Source organism: Bombus pascuorum, chromosome 2, assembly GCF_905332965.1.
Source record: "Bombus pascuorum chromosome 2, iyBomPasc1.1, whole genome shotgun sequence".
NCBI classification, from domain to species: domain Eukaryota; kingdom Metazoa; phylum Arthropoda; class Insecta; order Hymenoptera; family Apidae; genus Bombus; species Bombus pascuorum.
The window spans coordinates 21,447,249-21,468,022 of NC_083489.1; the positions used below are offsets into that span (position 1 = coordinate 21,447,249).

The window sequence follows — 20,774 nt, forward strand, 5'->3', positions numbered from 1 at the left end:
TATATTTGAAAAGTTACATTGCAAACCTTTTAAATAACCTTTTGAATATCTTTTAAATAATTCATTATAAGAACTACTGCTCAAAATACGAAGCTAGTCACACACGCAGGGCGTCTCACTTAAATTGAACATTTAAATTCTATTTCTTTTATTATTGAAGATAAGGAACGATAATTAAAAGAAATATTTCCAGACAGATCTGATATATTCTTGTATGGAAATACGTTCAAGAATAATATCTGATGTGTTAATTTTTCAAATCTTGTGTAGTTCAACGTATAAGTATAAAAGGTCAGAAATGTGGTTCTATTAAAGAAATATACATCTACAGACGATTCAAGAATTTACTGCAAATGAGTCTAGTTAATATTTTTCTTGTAAACATACTAACCTTTTCAATGTACAATTACTTCACTACGATTGAGTATAGATATAGCTATGTAGTATATTTAGGTGGAAATGTTTGAGGTTGTTTTATTTCTACATGGACATTGCTTTCGGAGAATTCCATAGAATCCCGTTATAAGACATAGACGCACTCGTACATTTGATACGAAGAGAGAATAGTAAAATTCATAAAAATAAACAAAGTTTTGAATTAAATTAAGTTTCGAAAAAAAAATAGTAGCATATGAAATTAGATTTCACTTATAATAAGTTCTCAAAATTGTGGGTACTCATGAAAAGAAATTCTCTTAAATGCTTTAATATCAAAAATCTAGGTAAAATTTATTTTTAACTTTCGGTATTAATTTTCGATATAATTATTATTAATCTTGGGTAATTACAATATTTTTAATTTTCGGCTGCATACTTTTAAAACCTTTATATCGATATCACATAATGTATAGAGATATTATAAGTAATAGCATAATCATTATAAAATAGAAAAAAGATGCTGTGCAAAGAACAAATCATTCTTTAACTCATTCTGAAAATTGAGAATTACATGAAAAATATATCAACGTTATCTACGTGTATCACTTCTAACAGAGAAACAAGCAATAAAAAGATTTTGATTTTTGATTAAAACATCGAATCGTTTATCACTGAACTTATCTCCGAATGATTTTGTCATTTAGTAGTAATAGTGATCGACTTCACTAAAAGTACATACTCATAAAATGATCATATCTCATAACGATATTTTATACTTATGCCTCAGACCTTGATCATACAGAGAACTGCGAGAGGCAGAGCTATCACCGCACCGCTGCGTTGCCGCTCAATTGCTGTATGGCTTATTTCATGTAATTCCATGAGTTTTATTTATTTTCTGACGCTGTGTCGTCACTTGTTTTCCCGCTCTTGCCTTCGTCACTGTCTGTATGATCAAAGCCTTAAAAGCTCTGTGTACACTAGATTGCAAGTATTGATGGAATATAATATTCAAAATCAGGTTGCAAGATATCTTCGAATCTCATAACTATAATGACAAAATACATATAAGTTAACTAGATTATAAATAATTTTAGCGCACGCATTTCAAGTTCTTTTAAATTGATTTTTAATATTAAATTTTTTTATATTATCTATTGCGATATAGGATAAGATTATTTTTATGTACGTATTAACGGCAAAACTTCCGTAAATGTTTGTGCTCTGATTCGGCTGAAATGCTGAACATAGAATCTTTGTAGATAAACAAAGGATTAAAAGAAGGATTTTTGACGATTCAAGAGTTAAGATACTTATTCCTTTTTCCTAAATTTAACCCAAACCTATTCTTATATCGACATAAATCATCTTTTTCTTATATTTTGCTCACCATTTTTCATTTAGAATTAATTGCATTTCTCTGCGTCCTCTTGTATTCCATTCCACAATAATTCTGAAACGTTGTTTTATGATCCCTCAATACTCTGGAAAGAGATAACAAATATATATGATCCAACATTTTAGAAATACAAGTTGCGAAATACACGTTTGTACTCAGTACTCGTTATCGGCCAACTAACTCTAAATTACAAACTTAAAGTAACCACGAGCAATGTAAACAACGCGCAATGTAAACATCATGTGCCGTGACATACATCAGAAAAAATATCATCACGTCGATATGTATAGGAAAAACGACATGATATTAAAGAAATGTCTTAGCTTTTGTGAGATGCCAAAAATTTTTCTCCTACAGCGTTTATGTTTAAAAAGAATATTTTTTTAAAATTTAACAGCCATATTAACCATATTAACGAATACAAAGCTGAAAAATAAAAATAGAAAAGTATAAAATATTCTTTTTCTATAATACAGAAAGTATTATTTATATTCAGAGTTTAGTTGACTGTTTACCAATACTTATCATGAAATTAATTGATATTAACATTAATGTTCTGAAGTTAATATTAATAATGTGCCGTGATCCTCTCATTCCAATATTATAAATACTAAATATTACATATAAGTATTTATTTACATAAATGTTCGTAAGTCTTTTCAAATCTACTTGTACATATGGGCATAACTTTAGCGTAAGTCAAGTCTTGCTATTATAAAAAGGCTTCAGAAATGATTCCAGATAGCAATAGGAGATATATATGGTATATGAGATAATAATGCTCGAGAAGATTCGTTTCGTATGTCGAAATATAAATTACATCGTAATACCTGTTCCATTTCTTGAGTGGACTTTGTACAGAAAGTAATACAAACGCTGTTCTCCATCATATGCATCTTGCAACATAATAATTTTCATGCTCCATTCGTTTGTTCAAGAAATATTGAATTATTTAATATTAGTAACTTTATCATGTGTTCTAATCATTTTACAAGTACCATTTCGTACAGAGTAATTGATATTATTTGCATATACGTACATAACAAATTAAAACAGTTGCTCAAATATCGTATCAAAATTCTACCCGAAAAGGGTTTGCTAAATTTAAAATGATATCTCAATAAATTCCAAATAACAGAGTTTGAATAGCAGTTATAGAAATTATTTCGTTACAAAACATCAAAATACTAATCCCGAGATAACAATATAGTTTGAAATCAACATTGATAAATCTCTCTCGTACTATTTTCCAACGTTTCGAATACGTCTCACTATAGCTTATAACGTGTTTTTAAGCACCGCTGAAACTCAAGTATGCACAAAGCACGTTTAACACTTCCACTGTTTATCAAATTTCCATTATTCATGATACCTGTTAACAACTCATGTGCATTTATACATATACTTTGTTTAACTATTATTACAAAAACATTTTCCAAATTTCGTGATTTTCAATTTGATAGTAAGTATAGTAACTAAGTATGGAAAACTGAGCCATAAACATAAATAAGTAAGGTTGAATTAAAGGAAAGTTTCCTACCTCGGAGCTGGTAATTTCGGAGTATTATCAATACAGAATATAATCAAACATATCGTACAAAAATAAGTAAAAAGTATGTAATAATATCTTTTCATTCAAAGTTCATTTCTAAGAAGATTGACTTTGAACGTTCACTACATCAGATAAGACTTGCTTGCTTGTATTTTTTTGAACCTGATCACGAAAATTGCAATAATTGAGAAGTGTATATAAAAACAATAATTATCATAGTGTTACTTGATGACCTGTATATTTTGTAATAGCTACATACGTAAATTAATTATGTACACAGCGAGTAATCGAAGTCGATCTTGCCTAAAACTATGCTTCAAGTAAACAAATTTCATTTTCTCTTCTCACATTACTAGTTTATGTAAAGAATCATGTTTTGTCTTTTCTAAATGAACTATATCATATAATATATAAATACATGCATATTCGAGTCAGTATAATTCAAGCTTTCAAAATTGACTCTCAAAAATACTTCTATTTTAATTTTTTTCTATAATTCTGATCTATTTCTGCATAAGGTTTCCTATCAACTTGTACAATATGTTTATTTCATATAGGAATCAATCAAACATTTTATATGCCGTAAAAGAAAAACGAAATTTAATTATTATTTCAACCACGTTAGTTAAAATTATATATTTATTATGTTATTTATATATATTATATATATAATATATAATATTTGTATTATTTATTGCATATATTATATTATTTAAAATTCCATTATTATGATATCTAAGCCTCGAAAGTTTAGTTACATAATTTAAATTTAACCATGAATTATTGGAAAAACTTTGTTTAAAACTTCACGACTTCTATTTTTTACGTGCCACATATCTTGAGAGTAAATGCGACTTGACATCAAGACGTATGTGAAAAACGTGTTAACGATCAATCTATCATCTCTAGTCAAATAGTTTGTACTCGCTTTAATACGTATGAAAATTGACTTACGCATCTGCGAAGTTCGCCTTGACTGACGAAGATGATAGAGCGGTCGTGTTACATAATCAAAGTCCGTAGACCAGGTCACTGTGCACGATATCTACTCAATGTCCTCCCGTGATCAGCCAATCGGGAGAAGATGTGTACCGCGAGATCTGATTTTTGTCTTATTGCTTTATCGAAGGATACGAGTTTTATCGATACTATCTAGTTTTATCTAATTTATTGTGTGTTTTTGTAGCGCGACAATATCCCTCAAAAGTAAAACACACTAGGACTCGAAAGTCATGTTCTTCACGTATGTCTGACATTCTTCCTCTAGGAAGATATTTCTTGGCTATCTGTACTTTATACGCGCGCATACTAACAAACAATTCAGAAATGCTGAGAACAGCGGAATTACTGATATCATTTATTTCACACTATTTTTATTCGAAAGCGGTGAGGCGAGGACTATATCTTTCTTCAAAAAAGGATTCTTCTAGTCATCTTATATAACATATTATTTTTTTAACAGCTTCGTTAGAACGGCTTTTCCATGTTTAATAAGAAGTCATTTTTACAGTGGCTTACGTGTTACAATACTCAAGTTTGAAAATGAATATTTCCATTCCGGTAAGGCTAAACTCTCTGAAAATTAAATCATTTATGGATAATATGCTAAATAACGTATTGTGGAAATTTCAAAGAAGTTCTAAGAAAGTCAATTTACGCTACAAATAACTTAAAGTATCGAAATTGCGAAAACGATCATCGAATTTTCGAGAGTGTTGATTAATTATGTATAAATTTCACCTTATTCACCGAAACCGAATGAATTATTTGTAAATATGTATTTCCAGATCTCACTTCTTCGTTTATTTATTATTTCTGGACCGTTAATTTTTACAGTAGATTAATTTTAAATTCCAGTGTAATTTCAGTTAACAGACAGATTATTTATTTTTCTCAATCTATCACTTCTCATTTTTCTGAATAAATCATAAGTTCAAAATAACGTAACAGATCTATGATTCAGTTTAAAGAATTACTGAAAATCATTTTCTAATAACACTAGCAAATACATTTATTTATAAATAAGTACAAGTAATAAGTGAGATTTTAAAAAATCATTAAACGACAATTAGGGTATTAAATATGTTCTAAAATTATAATATACGTTATACACTCCAAAGTTTGTAATTATTCAAAAAATTAATAATGTAATATAGCTCAATTGATAAAAAATAAAACAATAAATAAAGAAAATAAAATTAACAATATTATTTATTTAATTGATAGAAAGATTAAAGAATAAGGGAGAACATGAGAAATTACTTTTACAGTGTATCGTGTATATTATAACAGCGCACGCAGAATTAGTTTTGAAAGCTTGGTTGTGGCAGTTAAAGGGGTGAACAGCTGAGTATCGTTTTCGCGTTGTTGGGTAAATTAACGTCGCGACACGATGGAGGGAAACTTCTGAAATAAAATCTGTAAGGTAACGTGAAAAAGTAGTGGTCGTCCGTGGTGCGCGACGCTGAACTACCACGGTCTATTTAACACGGAAGGTACAGAAAAACGAATTACAGGAGTTTTCGAGGCGTTTTTCTTCCTTTTGCTTCTGCTACATCATGACCGTGATTATGTTTCATAAGATAAAACGTAAAAGATAAAACTCATCGATCCAGCATGTCGGAACCTCGAACAGACTACAAAATTAGAAACGCTATAAAGCAAGAAACAAGAATTTACTTTTAATGTACTTCAAATGTTTAGGAGTTAGAGCTATGAAGTTATAGAAAATACATAAAACTAAGAATAATAAGTATGATGGAAAATTTTTAACGCATGGTTTTGCAGAAATTTTGTTTTGCAAAAATTTTCAATTACCCAAAATGAATCGACATTCCAGAAATTTTCACAGATCATGAACAAAAGGAAAAATCAAGTTTAGCGTACAGTTTATACTTAGATCGTCGATGCAATTAAGATCACGCGATGGAAGATTCGTTTATCGCAAGTGATTTATAATTAGTTGATAGTGAATTCGTATTTATTAGATATATGCGTTGTATTGGGAAATCGAGAATTTCGATACAACAACCAGTGGCAAAAAATTAAACTGCTGAGAGTAGATCGAATATCCATATAATTACCAATCTTTAAATGGAAACGTAAAAAACCAGTGTTTTTAAATTTGTTTCGAATTTTAATGCTTTTAAATTAATCAGTATAATAAGAATCATCTAGTCATTTAAGCAGTTATAAAAATTTACGCAATGGAATTTTCTTCTAGAAAAAATAAAAGTAAAATATACTAGCAGGTATTAATATATATTCAGATACCTTCTAAAATAGAATAACTTCTTTAACCCTTTCGCTTCAAGCGCCGCTTATAGGCGGCGACCACACGACGAGTCCTGAGTCCGGCACCCCATATATCCGGCAAATGATGCATATACAAGTGCTATCTGTAGTCAATAATGTATTTCTTCGTTATCGGCAGAACATTTTCTGTTGATTTTATTGACATATTGGATTAATCACTTCTTCAAGTTACTCATTGTTGAAACAATATCAAAACGTTTCACGTAATATATTTCAAAAATCCAAACGATCGTATACCGTTTCATGCTAAAAAATCTGTTAAATCCATTGACAGTGAAACGGTATTTCATATATGGTTTTTACAAGAATTATTGTTATTCAAGACTTAGGAAAACGTATATACAGCAACCACGCACTTTGTGCGTATTTCTGGCGCGCGTTTCCGTTCAGTGACAGTACTCCGGCGGACTGGACTGCCGAAGCGAAAGGGTTAAAGCTGGAACAAATCATTTGAGAATTTTTGAGAAATTAGAAGAATTGGTTTACTAAATGACACGTAAAAATTTGTTGAAAAACTTGCAACTGATCGGAATCGCAAAGAGAAAAGTAAAGGTCATTTTTTACAACTTTTTATCTGAGCCTGTAATGAAAACTTAAATAACACATTTTGAAGATTTATGACACGCTGAAAATTCTATCGAAATTAGTTGATATAGAAACAAGCGACAGCTATCGAAAGACGTAGATTTATTACAGTTATAGGCCGAATGTCGTGGAAAACTTTTAACCGTTTGTAGCTTATAGTAAATGTTAACTGATCTTGATGAAATCTGACATAAATTTATTATTTAGTACTATTTAAATTTTCATTAGAGGATCAGATTAAAAAGTTATAAAAAATCTTTAACTATTTTCTTTGCGATTCCGATTAGTTCCAAATTCCTCAAACAATTTTTTACACGTCATCCGTAATTCGTCTAACTTCTTTAAAAAACTCAAGTCATTTAGTCCAATTTTAAAAAAGTTATTTAGAACACAGCTATTGCATTAGTCAATCTTCCAAGCTCTTCGATTAATATAGAACTTAGTAAATACATTAACAGCTGTTTAAGCCTCTCAACAACGGAAGAGACTGTTGTATAGAATAGCTCTGAAAGAACATTTCCTCAGTTTAAAAAATCTTAAAATAGCTTATTTAAAAGCTACTGAGTAACTAAATAAATCAGCTGATTTGAATAAATGAACACAAAGACCGAAGAACCTACTTTCAGTAGTTTGCCATCAGAGGACTGAAATCTAAGCCACGCATTTACTAAAGTTCCCAATAGCATGATCAGAATCTCTAATCTCAGCGTAAAGTATGCGCGGGTATGTCGCAGAAACGTAACTAATCTTGAACGTAGATAAATATATTTTTTCATTAACATCTTAGGTACAGTTGAATTTTGTGCGGGGTGTTTCTCTGTACGGTAGAGTTTGACGATACAGCACTGTAATGTACAACACTGTAGCATGCTGTTCTATACGCAAGTACATTGGAATGAAGTTTCCGATAATTAAATTATAATTTTTCTTAAAGATATGTTGCATATACTTTAACTTTAATAATTTATTTTAATAATTAATAATACAATTGAATGTGACATCTTTTAAAGCACCAATACAACACATAGCACCAGTTAGTACGTGCTGTTGTACAGATACAACACATAGAGCCAGATCACAATTTTCACGCTTATAGCGTGATAGTGTTTTCAAATCGCTCCTCGTTTTCTATTTTGAAGCGACATTTTGAAGTTGAAGGTTCCAAAAAATTGTAATGATACGGATTGGCATATTGAAAAGAGCATCTAATAATGGTATATTTATTTTAACGAAAAGCAACAATTGATACCTGACAATGTCGTATTAAAAATAAAGACTGTATATTCTGTCTGTATATTATTAACACTGTCATAAAACGTTGTGGAGGCAAAAAAAGTGTGAAGCAAGACAAATGAAGATCATTTAGTTCAAACGGTGAGCGAATGAGTCAGTAGTGAGCCACTATAGTGGCGAGTCGTAATATAAGATGACATCCGCGAAAGTCACTATAGTGGTGTATCGTACTTGGGAGGTTAATAGTAATATTTAGTTTTTAATATCTAAGCCTCTATACACTATACAAGAAGAGTAGCAAAATATGCTCGAACAATAACAGAAATAATAGCTAACTAAAAGCCAATGTATCTTTATTGAACGCAATATACGCACTTTAATGTACACGTTACGATAAATCATACAGCGGCCTGCGCGTGATACATATCTGTTTGTGAGCCGCGATTAGCGCGCATATCGCCAATGACACTTTCTAAACTCTAAATAATATAACACGTACAGGATTCTATTGACTTAAATTCAAATTTTCTTCGGTAGTGAAAATATTTAAAATTTTAGACTGATGGTTATAGCTCCCCGTTTGGTTGTTGAAATAGGAAGTAATTATTGTTATAAATAGGTTGGTTTGTATAATAATCGATATAATGATATAACGAAGACGTAAATTAGTATAGTCATAAGCAATTTAAATAATATTGAATGGTAAACTAAACCAAACTAAATCGTTTAACTAAATTGTAAAACGAGTCTTTCAGAGGCTCATACTGAACAACTCAATTAAATTTTTATACGTTTTGTAATTTCGTTATACATAGGTACAAAGTAACATTCAGCTCCAATCAGAAAACTATATTGCTTACAAACTAAAATCTTATATGTTTTCATATTATCAAAATCCGCGATTAAGAATCTCTTTCTTTTAATTATATTGTTACATTGTTACATTGCAGTCAACTTTAAGGAGTGATATTTTCAAATAGATGTGGAATGTTCCTCCAGTTTCCATATAAACTTTGTCCCATATAAACTTAACCCTATGATGTATGAGTAAAAATAGTGTAAAATTATTTATAAAAATTTAATCCTATATTAAGGTAGTATAGAACAAAACTGATAGATAATTTTAATGCAAAGTATACGTATTAAGTAAATATTTCTCTTGTGTAATAAATCCAATAGTATGTAGATCTGTGGTTTATGTTAACCGAGGTGAGAAACTACTTCAAAATGAAAATAAATACTTCACTAGAGAAGTTCTTTACATTTTATATTTTTATTATAATTGTAATAAATTTTACTATAATTATTATTATATATTTATTATTGTATTATATAATATTACAGGAAAATAAGATATAGTGTGCTAGTAGTTTTGGTAACGGTATGATTTATTTCAATATCGTTCACGCCAATACAAAATCAAGTATGATGCTCCGTCAGCCTATATGCACGCAGTCATCATTCGTCACTAACTCCTCTCATCATAACGGCTCTATTTCACACCGACCACACTCCTTGACGACGCTGACGACACTCTTTGACAACGCTGACAGCACTAGAGAGCCCGACAACGCCGGCAACACTAAAGAACTCATCAACTCACTAACGGCTACCTTTTATACCCTGTATCCCTGTATCCGATATACCTGGCCCGCACATGTCCCTTAAATAGACCTTAATTACTCAGGATTTTCACTCGATACTACAGCAATTAGCTATTATAATTATAGTTTTATAATTACACTATTATCATTGTATTATAATAGTAAATATATTAATTTTTTCAAAACGGATTTTATTAAACCATGAACGAAATAATATCATAGTTGAGATTATAATATATGTAGGAAAATGGTATAGTGCTAGTAGGTTTGCTAACGGTATGAGTGTTACAATATCGTTTGATACTCCATCAATCTGTGTTTACACAATCACTATTCGTCACTAACTTCGTTAGAACGGTTACAACGGTTCTTTTTAAAATACGATAACAACACTCCGTGACAACGTTGACAACATACACCCGATATCTTCCAGGCAATTCTTCCACGATACTACACTACATTCCTACATATATTCAAATTTGGAAAAATGTGGGCTAATCATAATTTTTAAAATTTGTATATAATTCCACTTACATTAGAATTCTATGAACCAATAAATCTTTATGGAAGCGAATTTATAACAATAGCAATTTTCCTAAAAGTTACTTTGGAACGTACAGTATTATTAGTTATACGAGGACTAATTTTAATAGAATATGCATAGATTTACATGATATTTTAGTTTCCCTCATACTCGTAAAACTGAAAAATTGTATGTGCTTGGAGGACATCCTAAATAAATGTATAGTTTGTATTTTAGAAATTATGACAGAATTTATACGAAGATTATTTTATGTATCAAAATTAACAATGGAAATTTGACTCTACTATATCATCTGAGCCGCAAAATATTCGGCTACAATGAAACTTTGTAGAGATTTCTAAATTAACTGAAACCGAAAATTAGGGTCGTTTTTGTCGAAAATAAACCCTAAAAAATTTTGATCAACCTGTTCATGTGCAACGTTCTCGTGGATTTTGACGACACATTTTTAAAAATTTACTACTCTTAAACTGTATGGCTTACTTTGGATAAATTTGAGTCGGGAATCTTGGATTAGGTCTAGGTTATCTTTTAATTTCCAGTTGCCCTAGAAAATTACCGCCGCATCGCAAAGCGGACCGGCGCAGCAGCCGATTTGGTCATGGTCGTAGTCATGGTTATACAGCAAGCATACTTTTTCCAATATTCAGAATAAAATGTTTATCATCTAAGCATTTATCATTTATCAAAATAATAAAGTCGTTTAGATAAGTAATTCTCTAGTTATATTACATTATACACTATGCATCTTGCTCTCAACTTTTTAAATTATAGATATATTTTATACTCTACTGATATAAAATTATGTTTCATGTACATTTTCTTACAATTTTTATTTAGCCAGTGTTTAATGTCGCGTGAGAGCATGTATTATGTACGAAATAAGACTATCGATGTTATACTAATCTATCGAGTAATCCGTTTTCCTTGATACACATTATAAATCGTATATTCATTATATTGTCTATTCTGTGTAAGAATAAATGCTAAACAATTAATTAGAATTCTATATTCTTCTAAAAACATATACGGTTTATATACAAAAATTTTTACAACAAAATATATTATTAACTTGTAACAAAACTTGTTGTATATGAAATTGAAATAGATAATAATAAATATATTTGCGTTACAAGAATCGAATCCAACTATCGGCTGTAATTTTTGATTAACAATATGACATTGATAACATAACGTGTATTAATAGCGTTATAGTAACGTATGTATGTACATTTATACAACTTGTTATGAATTTAATGAAAATAAGTAAGTTTGATATTTTCAGATGTAATTACAGTTGCCAAATTCATGTAGTAAATTAATTAGTTACGGACCTGTTGAAGACATGCTAACATGACAAGATAATTTGTTTCTCGCATTTAATGTATTAATGTTACAACCACGATGACATTGATAGCGACAAATATTTAGTCATTCTCACAGCAAATTTTCAAACTGTCTAAGCATTCTAACTATTAAATATATTATTTAGAAAATGGGCAATAGAAAATTTATATTAAAAAATAGGTAATAAAGAAAATTTGCGTAAATTTATTTGTATTTCAATTACATAGCAATAAAATACGAGACGACATTTTTCATTTGAATATTCATTTTTAAGTAAATCAGTTGTATATAATTCAGTTTTAATTCGTTATATACATCTCGTTATATAAAAATTATTTTTATCTTATTTATAATAACAAGAATTGATAACACTATATTTATATATTCTATTATCACATCAATTACAAACATTTTTATCACAACGTTATACTATCGAATTAAAAAAAAGGCTAACCTTTTGATTCTTGTTACTTACTTCAATTAGACAGTATCGAGGATTGAAGTTTATGATTGTAAACCGTATTTCTTAGAAGGAAATTTTAAAGTATTTCCTCATAATCTTGTTAAACATATTTTGTAAATTTCGTCTAAAGGAACGAAAAAGGAGAAAAAAATCGAGGCCCTCGCTTTTAATAATTGTGTGATATTGAACAAGTCTTAAATCTTTAACCAAGCAATGTCTATATTAAAGGAGTATATTAAAAAATTGTAAAATTTGAGGTTCTTCTAATATTTAACGTGCATCATTTATACAATATATTATTTATATAGTAAGAACATAGCAAAAGTACTACCTCAAGAGAACAATAAATAAAGGGATAAATTAAAAATTGTTTGCTTTAAATGATTATAATTTTAAAATAAATGTAAAAATCTTCAAATGATATAGAAAAATTTAATCCATTATTCTAAAAACTCAATAGTTTCATTGTGTATATAAAAGCAATATCAAAACGATTGATCAGCAACCACGAATAACGATATTAATCTGCTAATATATTTATGTTACGTACGGTGACATAAACCAGAATCTGCAGACTGCAATAATCCTAAGGAACTGTCATAGAACTAAGCATTTTTATTTTACTGTCAAGGCCCTTAATTGGTATAACAGATCTTCAAGCGAGACGTTCCTTATGGTTATTGTTCAATCAGATAAAAAATGGGAAGGTCAGGTTTTTCCATGATTACTACTTCCACCCGTAAGCGACCGGTGTTGGGACGACCAACCCCCAGCAATAGTTTTCCTCTGCGACAGCATCGTCATTGAACTTCACTGGTTTATCACTTAGATCAGTCAAAATCTCTTGACTGGTTTTTCACCCGTTGACCAGTTAATGTCGACTGGTTTTTCGTTCATTGATCAGTCATCAGTTTTAACTGATTATTTACACGTCTCTGAGAATACGTCCACACGCACCTACACGCACGCATAACTATTTATATCTACAAAGCTGTTGGAATAAAGTATATATTATAATCTGTTAGTTCAGTGTTATAATCAGTCAACCACCTCTATTATCCTAATCGAAATAAGGGATCGACCAATCCGTAACATCGATTATTTAATCGTAACGAGAATTTACGACTCTCGGCACCATCTACCGCGAACGCGTCTCTCCGCAAACCGTCGAACAATCTGTATACATTCGTATTTTTATGAGTGCAATTAAGAAAATCAAATCTGAACGGAGATTCGTTTCACCTACTAAATATTTTATATACAATATTTTTACATATTATCGTGTGTCATGTGACTGATAGTACGACCCAGCAGAGGGTAATACTACGTGAAAAAATAAATTGGAAATATGCAATAAATTTGTTCACATGACACCTCGTTTCCGAGAAAAGCCAATTTGAAAATTTGTCACGAATACTTAAACTTGGCCGACAATGAGCATCGACTAGGTATAAGCAAACAATTCGTGCGACAATAAGTCAAAAGTGTAAAATAAAATTTTTCTGCCTAGAGACCCATTTTCAAAAAAACTAGGTTTGAACATATCTTTTCGAAAAGAAACTTATACGAAAAAGTTTTATTCTGTATTTTCGTTTTATCTTTTCATATGGAATCAAGTCCTACTCGATTATACCACTTATTGTATGACATACTGTATATGCATCATACACATTGTCGAGCCTTTAAATATCTTATAAATGCATAGATACCTGTAATATAGTTACAAGATGTATTATAACATGCTAATGGCCCTTCTGATTTCTCGCTCGGTATCAGTACGGACGAGAAAGTCTACGTGATAGTTCACGGATCGCTTACGGCGCGTGCACCTATGATGTCCAGCGAATTGTAATCGGTGTACGCGTTCCTCGATATATCGGATGGACGCTTGCGCGTGCATAGCCGAGATTGACTCAGTGTGGTTCTAAAATAAACCACGAATATAGGCCGCGTCGAGGTACTCCATCTGCCTGGTGGAATCCCATGCTTCGCCGGCTGCCCGCACCTTATCGCGATTTTTTCTTGCTTCCTCGAGGCTGACGAATCAAATCATCGCCATCATCATCTCGAGGAGGAGCATTCTTTCCCCCATTTACCGGGTTAACTATCCGATAATGGCAAGTGACGGTCGTTCGGTAATCGTAATTGGTGCTCCGAGGAACGGAGCCCTCGACGTCACGGCCCGTTGCTCCTCGAGAATCGTCGAAAATCTTGCGGAATGAGGAAAATGGGGTCTCTGGATGGGTTTCTGCACTTGCCACAGGTGCTTCTTGGTGATTGTTGTAAAATTCGACCACGACTCGAAACATTTGGTATTCTCTTTTTGACATTCTTTATCTTTTTATTTCTGAAAAATTTAGTGATCAAATTAATCCTCTGACAATGTAATAAAATAAGAAAAATTTCAGGATGAATTTAGAAAATAATTATTTATTTATCCTTAAGATTTTTTGCATTCCTGGTATCAGATGCAAGAAATGTGCAGTTTCGATTTTTTATAGGCAGTAAATTACGCTATAATGACATTTCACGTATGAAATTTATAATACTATATTTGACAGCTTACTTGAATTACTCTCTTACGTTGTAGTGTCAAAGAGTTAATAATATATAGATATTCATAATGTGCAGATAGAAAAGCGATGGAACGAAATTTTGGGAATTGTTATAGTGTTCTACTGAAGTTTGTTTTCCAGTTTTCTTTGTAAGAATAGTAGGAGCTCGTTTTTCGATTGATGGAAATTGATTTCATACCGATCGCATAAAAATACGTTTTTTTCACTCTAATGTCAATTACGTAAAGTTGTTTTCTGTTGTACTGATATTGTGTACTGTTTCAATTAAAGCAATTCTTTTAAATATAATTTTGCACTGATATACAAAAATTTTATATAAAAACGACTTAACTTTACATAAACAGTAAAATATGAGAGTATGTATACTATACATATAATACTACTATACCATATAATTCTTACATGATTACTATTAAATATGTTAATACAATACAAGGAATTAATCCTAATATTGTTTAAGTTACAAATGGATATCTTATGATTTTACGCAATTATAAAATTATATTGTACTGATATTATTTGAAATCATTTAAAAATTCTTAACTTTCTAAGTAACGATGGAATAAAAAATTTGAATGAAATCGTGAGGTATAATGAAAGTGTTCAATTAAGAATAAACTAATGTCTTGAAGCACAAGAGTGTATGTATATCTATTAGAAACATTTAATGCAAATAATTGATTCATTATCATTATTATTTATTTTAAATCGATAAGTTCTTATTTAATAGAATATAATTTAAAATAAGTAATATTCTTATATTAAAAATACATTGAAGATTTATTAACTGAAGTTATACACCTACATTAATTTTTGCAAATAAATGGAAAATGAAAATACATAGCAAGTTGTATATAGCAAATCAAAGTTACTAATACAGTTATTACCATAACTCACGAAAAAATTTGACCATTGTAAACCATGCCTTCTTATACACCAAACTCTTTGTGGTTATACCTCATGTAGGAATGAGATTGTATTTCATTTCACATTTTTTTCACACTTAATGAACAAAACATAAGGTTTTTTTAAAGTATTACTACTTTATTCATTAAAAATATGACAACTTAGGTGTGTGAAAATATTTAATTCAGTTATATCAGAATTTAATTAGAAAATGTAAAAGTATAGATACATTATGAATACTTTCTTGAAGGAATGGTGTACAAAAGATGTAATGAACAGCAAGGGATTAATAATTCTGCGCAATACGACACATGATGTTGTAACATTAAGCCAGGCATAGTTTCTGTACTATACAGAAATGTGTGTGGAATACAGATAAGACTTCATCTATTTACCTTATAAACATTGAAATATAAATATATAGAGTTTCATTTGCATATAAGTAGACTGTGAGTTTTTATGCATCAATATGAAAGTACAAAAATCCATACGGAAATATATATGAAACTTTCAAGGTATAATATTCTTTATAATATTTAATAGATGAACAAAATCACGATCTAGGTCTTACTCTTTAATGTATATATCATAAAATTATATATATATATTCTTCAGCAACTATAATTATTGCTGTACCTACAGGTATTAAAGTTTTTAGATGATTAACAACTTATCATGGTTTTAAAATAAATTTTAATATTACAATTATTTGATCAATTGGTTTTATTTTAATATTTACAATTGGTGGATTAACAGGAGTTATATTATCAAATTCATCAATTGATATTATTTTACATGATACATATTATGTAGTTGGACATTTATATATATATAATGAATTTGTATAAATATCCGTAGTCTATTATGAAGTAATAATTATTATAAATAGATTTTTAGGTATCAATATAATAGCATAATATACGCTATAAATGTAGTGATGAATAGATAAAAGGAGAATTAAAAAATATAGATACATGAGTATTATATAGTATACGTACTATATATTGGGTTAGCAACTAAGTGATTGCGGATTTTGTCATTAGGTGGTAATAGAACAACTCAATAGAACTATATAGTATAAAGTGTATCGGTATAGGTAGTACAACCGGGCATTGGTGGATTCTTTATGAAAAAATAAATCGAAAATATAGAATAGCAACTTCTTATTTGCGGCTTCGTTTCCGAGTAAATTAAGTTTGAACATTCTCCGTGCACGACTGCACTTGCCACACTTTTGACTTAACCGCACTAGAATGGTATTAGATTACCAAACTTGTCACGGTACCTATGATCATGTAAACATTAAAAATGTCAAGCTTGGTTTCGGTGAAATGGTGATTTAACCTGCAAAACCATCGAAACATATTCCACAGGATTTTTTTTATAAGGTCGCATTAATGAATTTGTATACAGAATTACAACAAATAATTATACAGACATTTGAGCAAGTACAGGCTCAAAATTCATTGGCATTAATCTACGTTTCCGTGATTCAACGAGCAATAACTTGCTTACGGCAGGATAAACGACAGTTTCAGCAATTTCTTCGTGAATGTAAGTTTCAATTTCGTTAAAATGTAGTATCAATTCTTCATAATATTGTCGAAATACTAACGTATAGCGCAATCGATTAAATCAAAAGCGTAGCAAATGTACACGTTCACAAAGAATTCTGAAACTCGTTTTCTCGAAAACGAAACCGTAAACAGAAGACCTTTATTTTATATGTTTGTTATATTTATAGTTTATTTTTCATCAGGAACACATTCCCGGTTGTATGTACTACCTATACCGAGGCATCCTGCATATGGCATACATATAATAATATATATTACATATTACATGTGTATATTATATATGTATTACATATGTATACGAACTTTCTAGTAACGTTCCATTATAGAAAGTTAAAGCAAAGTTCATCGATAGGATCAAACTTGGTTGCAAAACAATTTCAAAGTACATACCTTTACATTATGACGAAACGGCGAAACGTAAGTAAAATCGTTGGGACATCTTGGTGACAAGCGAAAAGCAGATGATAATTGTCGGTAGTCTTTAATCGAATACAACTGGTCGAGGGGAGTTAGTTAACCAATGCGGCGTGATTCAGTTGCGCGTGGCCGAGTTCGCGAGGATCGCTAGTATTTTGAATAATACAATCGAGCGTATCCAGGCAGTAATCGGCGAAATCTCGTTTCCCCGCGCGACATTGACCACGCGGTGGGAAATTAGACGGGAGAAATTATTTAAATTATTCGTTTCCGATGGGTTGCGAGTTCCGGCTGCGTGGACCGGCTGTGCAAGAAGGACCACTTAATAAAGAGCCGCTGACAGCGTGACAGTAAAGTAACTTCGTTCGCTGGAATTTAAAATTAGATTCATAAAAATTATTCTAATAGATTCTCGTGCCGGCAGAGTCGCCGCTCAGGGCAAATGAGGCAAATTCGATTTGACACGCGGCCGTTCCCGCATTCTTCTCCCGTTCTTTCGACGACGTCTTTCCCTTTTCCCTTCTCTCTTCACCGGTTGCTTGTTCCCTCGACCTTTTCTACTGACTTCGTCTGGCTCAACCTGCCGTCTTGCGCTCACGTCCTTGTCTCTTGGTTAGCATCCTCGAGACGCGGTGACAGAAGAGAAGACGCGAAAGGAACCTGACCCGCGACGCTGGGGTGAGTTATGCAAATGCGACAATAACCGAACGTCAATCAGGAAGAAAGTTAAGTTCCAGAGATACTCGGCTGACTGCCGGTTCTACCAGCCCAGACCAAGTCTTCCTTTCTGTGAAAGTTAAAGAAGGCAATGATGGCCGCGGGGGTTGAATGACGAGCTGCACGCTGCTCTCCTTCGAACGTAATTTAAACTTCCTCACGAGAGATTCTATCGTCAGAGATTAAAATGATTCGTTGCCTCTTGCCACCGATTTGTTCCCCCCGTTCAACGAAAGATTCACTAGTAACGCCGTTTAACGCATTAAGGATCCAGCAATAGAAATTAGATGAATGTTGCGTAAATACAGCGTTATTGGACGATGTAAATAAAGTAATATGTAGGTATATTGTTTTATTAAGATCGAACAAATATATTAAAATACTATAGACTTTGTAGAAGTTATATAAATTACAGACATTAGAAGATAAAAGAGTTGTCCATGATTTAAAAATGAAAATAATTTATCACAGTGTTATAAATATCTCAAATTCTTTAAACTAAAAAATAGTGACACATAGACGGAATTTCTTTCTATTTCTATTTGAATAATCATACTATTAAAAAACACAATTTATTAATTATGTAAACTGATTGAAAATACGTGGACCATTAATGAATCAATGATTAATTGACGGGTAGATAAAATGTTGGAGATATTATAGAAGACTGTTTTGTGTGGTATGTTTGTTAGTTTTCTTTCATATGAATTTGCAAGGATCATTGTTTATGATTTTTAAAATAGAATGTTATCAGCTGGTAAAATTGATTTTTAAACGCTAATATACATATATGTAAAATTAATGTTTACGATTAGTAAACTTTATAAAAATACCTATTATTTGAGAATCTTTTAATCTCTAAATTTATTAGTTCCTAAATTAGAAAGCAGATAAAGAAGATTCTTCTAAAGACTTAGATAGATAAACATCATCGATTAACATAGCGATATTTATAAGCGATTATCACGTCGATAGATTATATCTATTAACATAGATATTGATAACTGAATAGAAATCGCTTAAAATAGTTTACAAACTTCACCAAATGACGGGAAATGTTTTTTTTTTTTTAATAAGAGTGCATAATTTTATTATCGTGGCGTGATAGCTAACATCAAGACCAAACCAATGACCTATAATATGTACCATGACCTCCATGTGAGCTTGAGTACAAAAAGTTTAGAGATTTTTTAGGGAATAGGAGCGAATATATATGAAATAACTACAATATACATACATAACACATTTACTAAAATATTAGTACATAGACACGACGTTACTTTATGATTAAAGTGGTATAATCTTTTGCATATTGTTTACGAACATTGAGACATTTCATATCCGCTATTACATAGTATTATAGTTGTAAGAGACATAATTCGGTATTATTACGAGCTTTCAAGAACGCACTTGTAATCATAGATCATTACAGTAAGAAAGAATGGTAATACTCTTAATTTTCATCAAACATAAACATAATGCTATAATGGCACAACAATTACATGTAATTTCACTTACAAAAACATCGATAATCTTGAGAAAAATCTTTTATTCTTCGTAATATCGAATATCGTAATTTTCCGACCAAACATTTTTTCCTCCGATATTTTTTCCTATTATCAAAAACAATTGAAGTATTCAAGTAATCAAGTTACGTTGTTTATCTTGTATCCACAAGGTGATAATGAAACAGGTAGCCAAACTTTGGTATCTACCTAACGATGAAAAAGATCATATAAACAGAGGTCCGAGAAAATCTTTTTTCCCAGATATAGACGCTTCGATTATAATGGAGTATTTGTGGAAATGTTTAGAACTTACTTAATTGCTGAAAATGAATTCCTTCTACAACAATGTATATTCCACATAGATGTTTCAAAGACTCGGAAATGTTCATAAATTTTTGATATATTCCGACTTTCTTCACATGCAACAATAATTCAATTATTTGAGTATTTGAGTATTTCCGCACTATCAATAGGGTTATGATCATAAACTAAACTTTTAAGAAGTCCCCACAAATAAATATCCAAAGCTCCGTTCTGTATAAAACACATTTGACTGCATATTGCGTACAGCGTGTCATCTAATACCGTAGAAAAATCATTTTACAGAAATTGTGTAATTTCTACCATTAAATATAAACAAAAGAAAATATGCT

The 20,774-nt window shown here is 30.7% G+C and overlaps 1 protein-coding gene and 1 pseudogene across 1 annotated transcript in view; both read left to right on the forward strand.

The window, feature by feature from the left end:
• The window catches only part of LOC132904606 (forkhead box protein O-like), a 297,766-nt gene that overhangs the window by 218,194 nt on the left and 58,798 nt on the right, over positions 1-20,774 (forward strand). The window lies entirely within an intron of this gene.
• Positions 14,535-18,724, forward strand: LOC132904719 (uncharacterized; annotated as a pseudogene).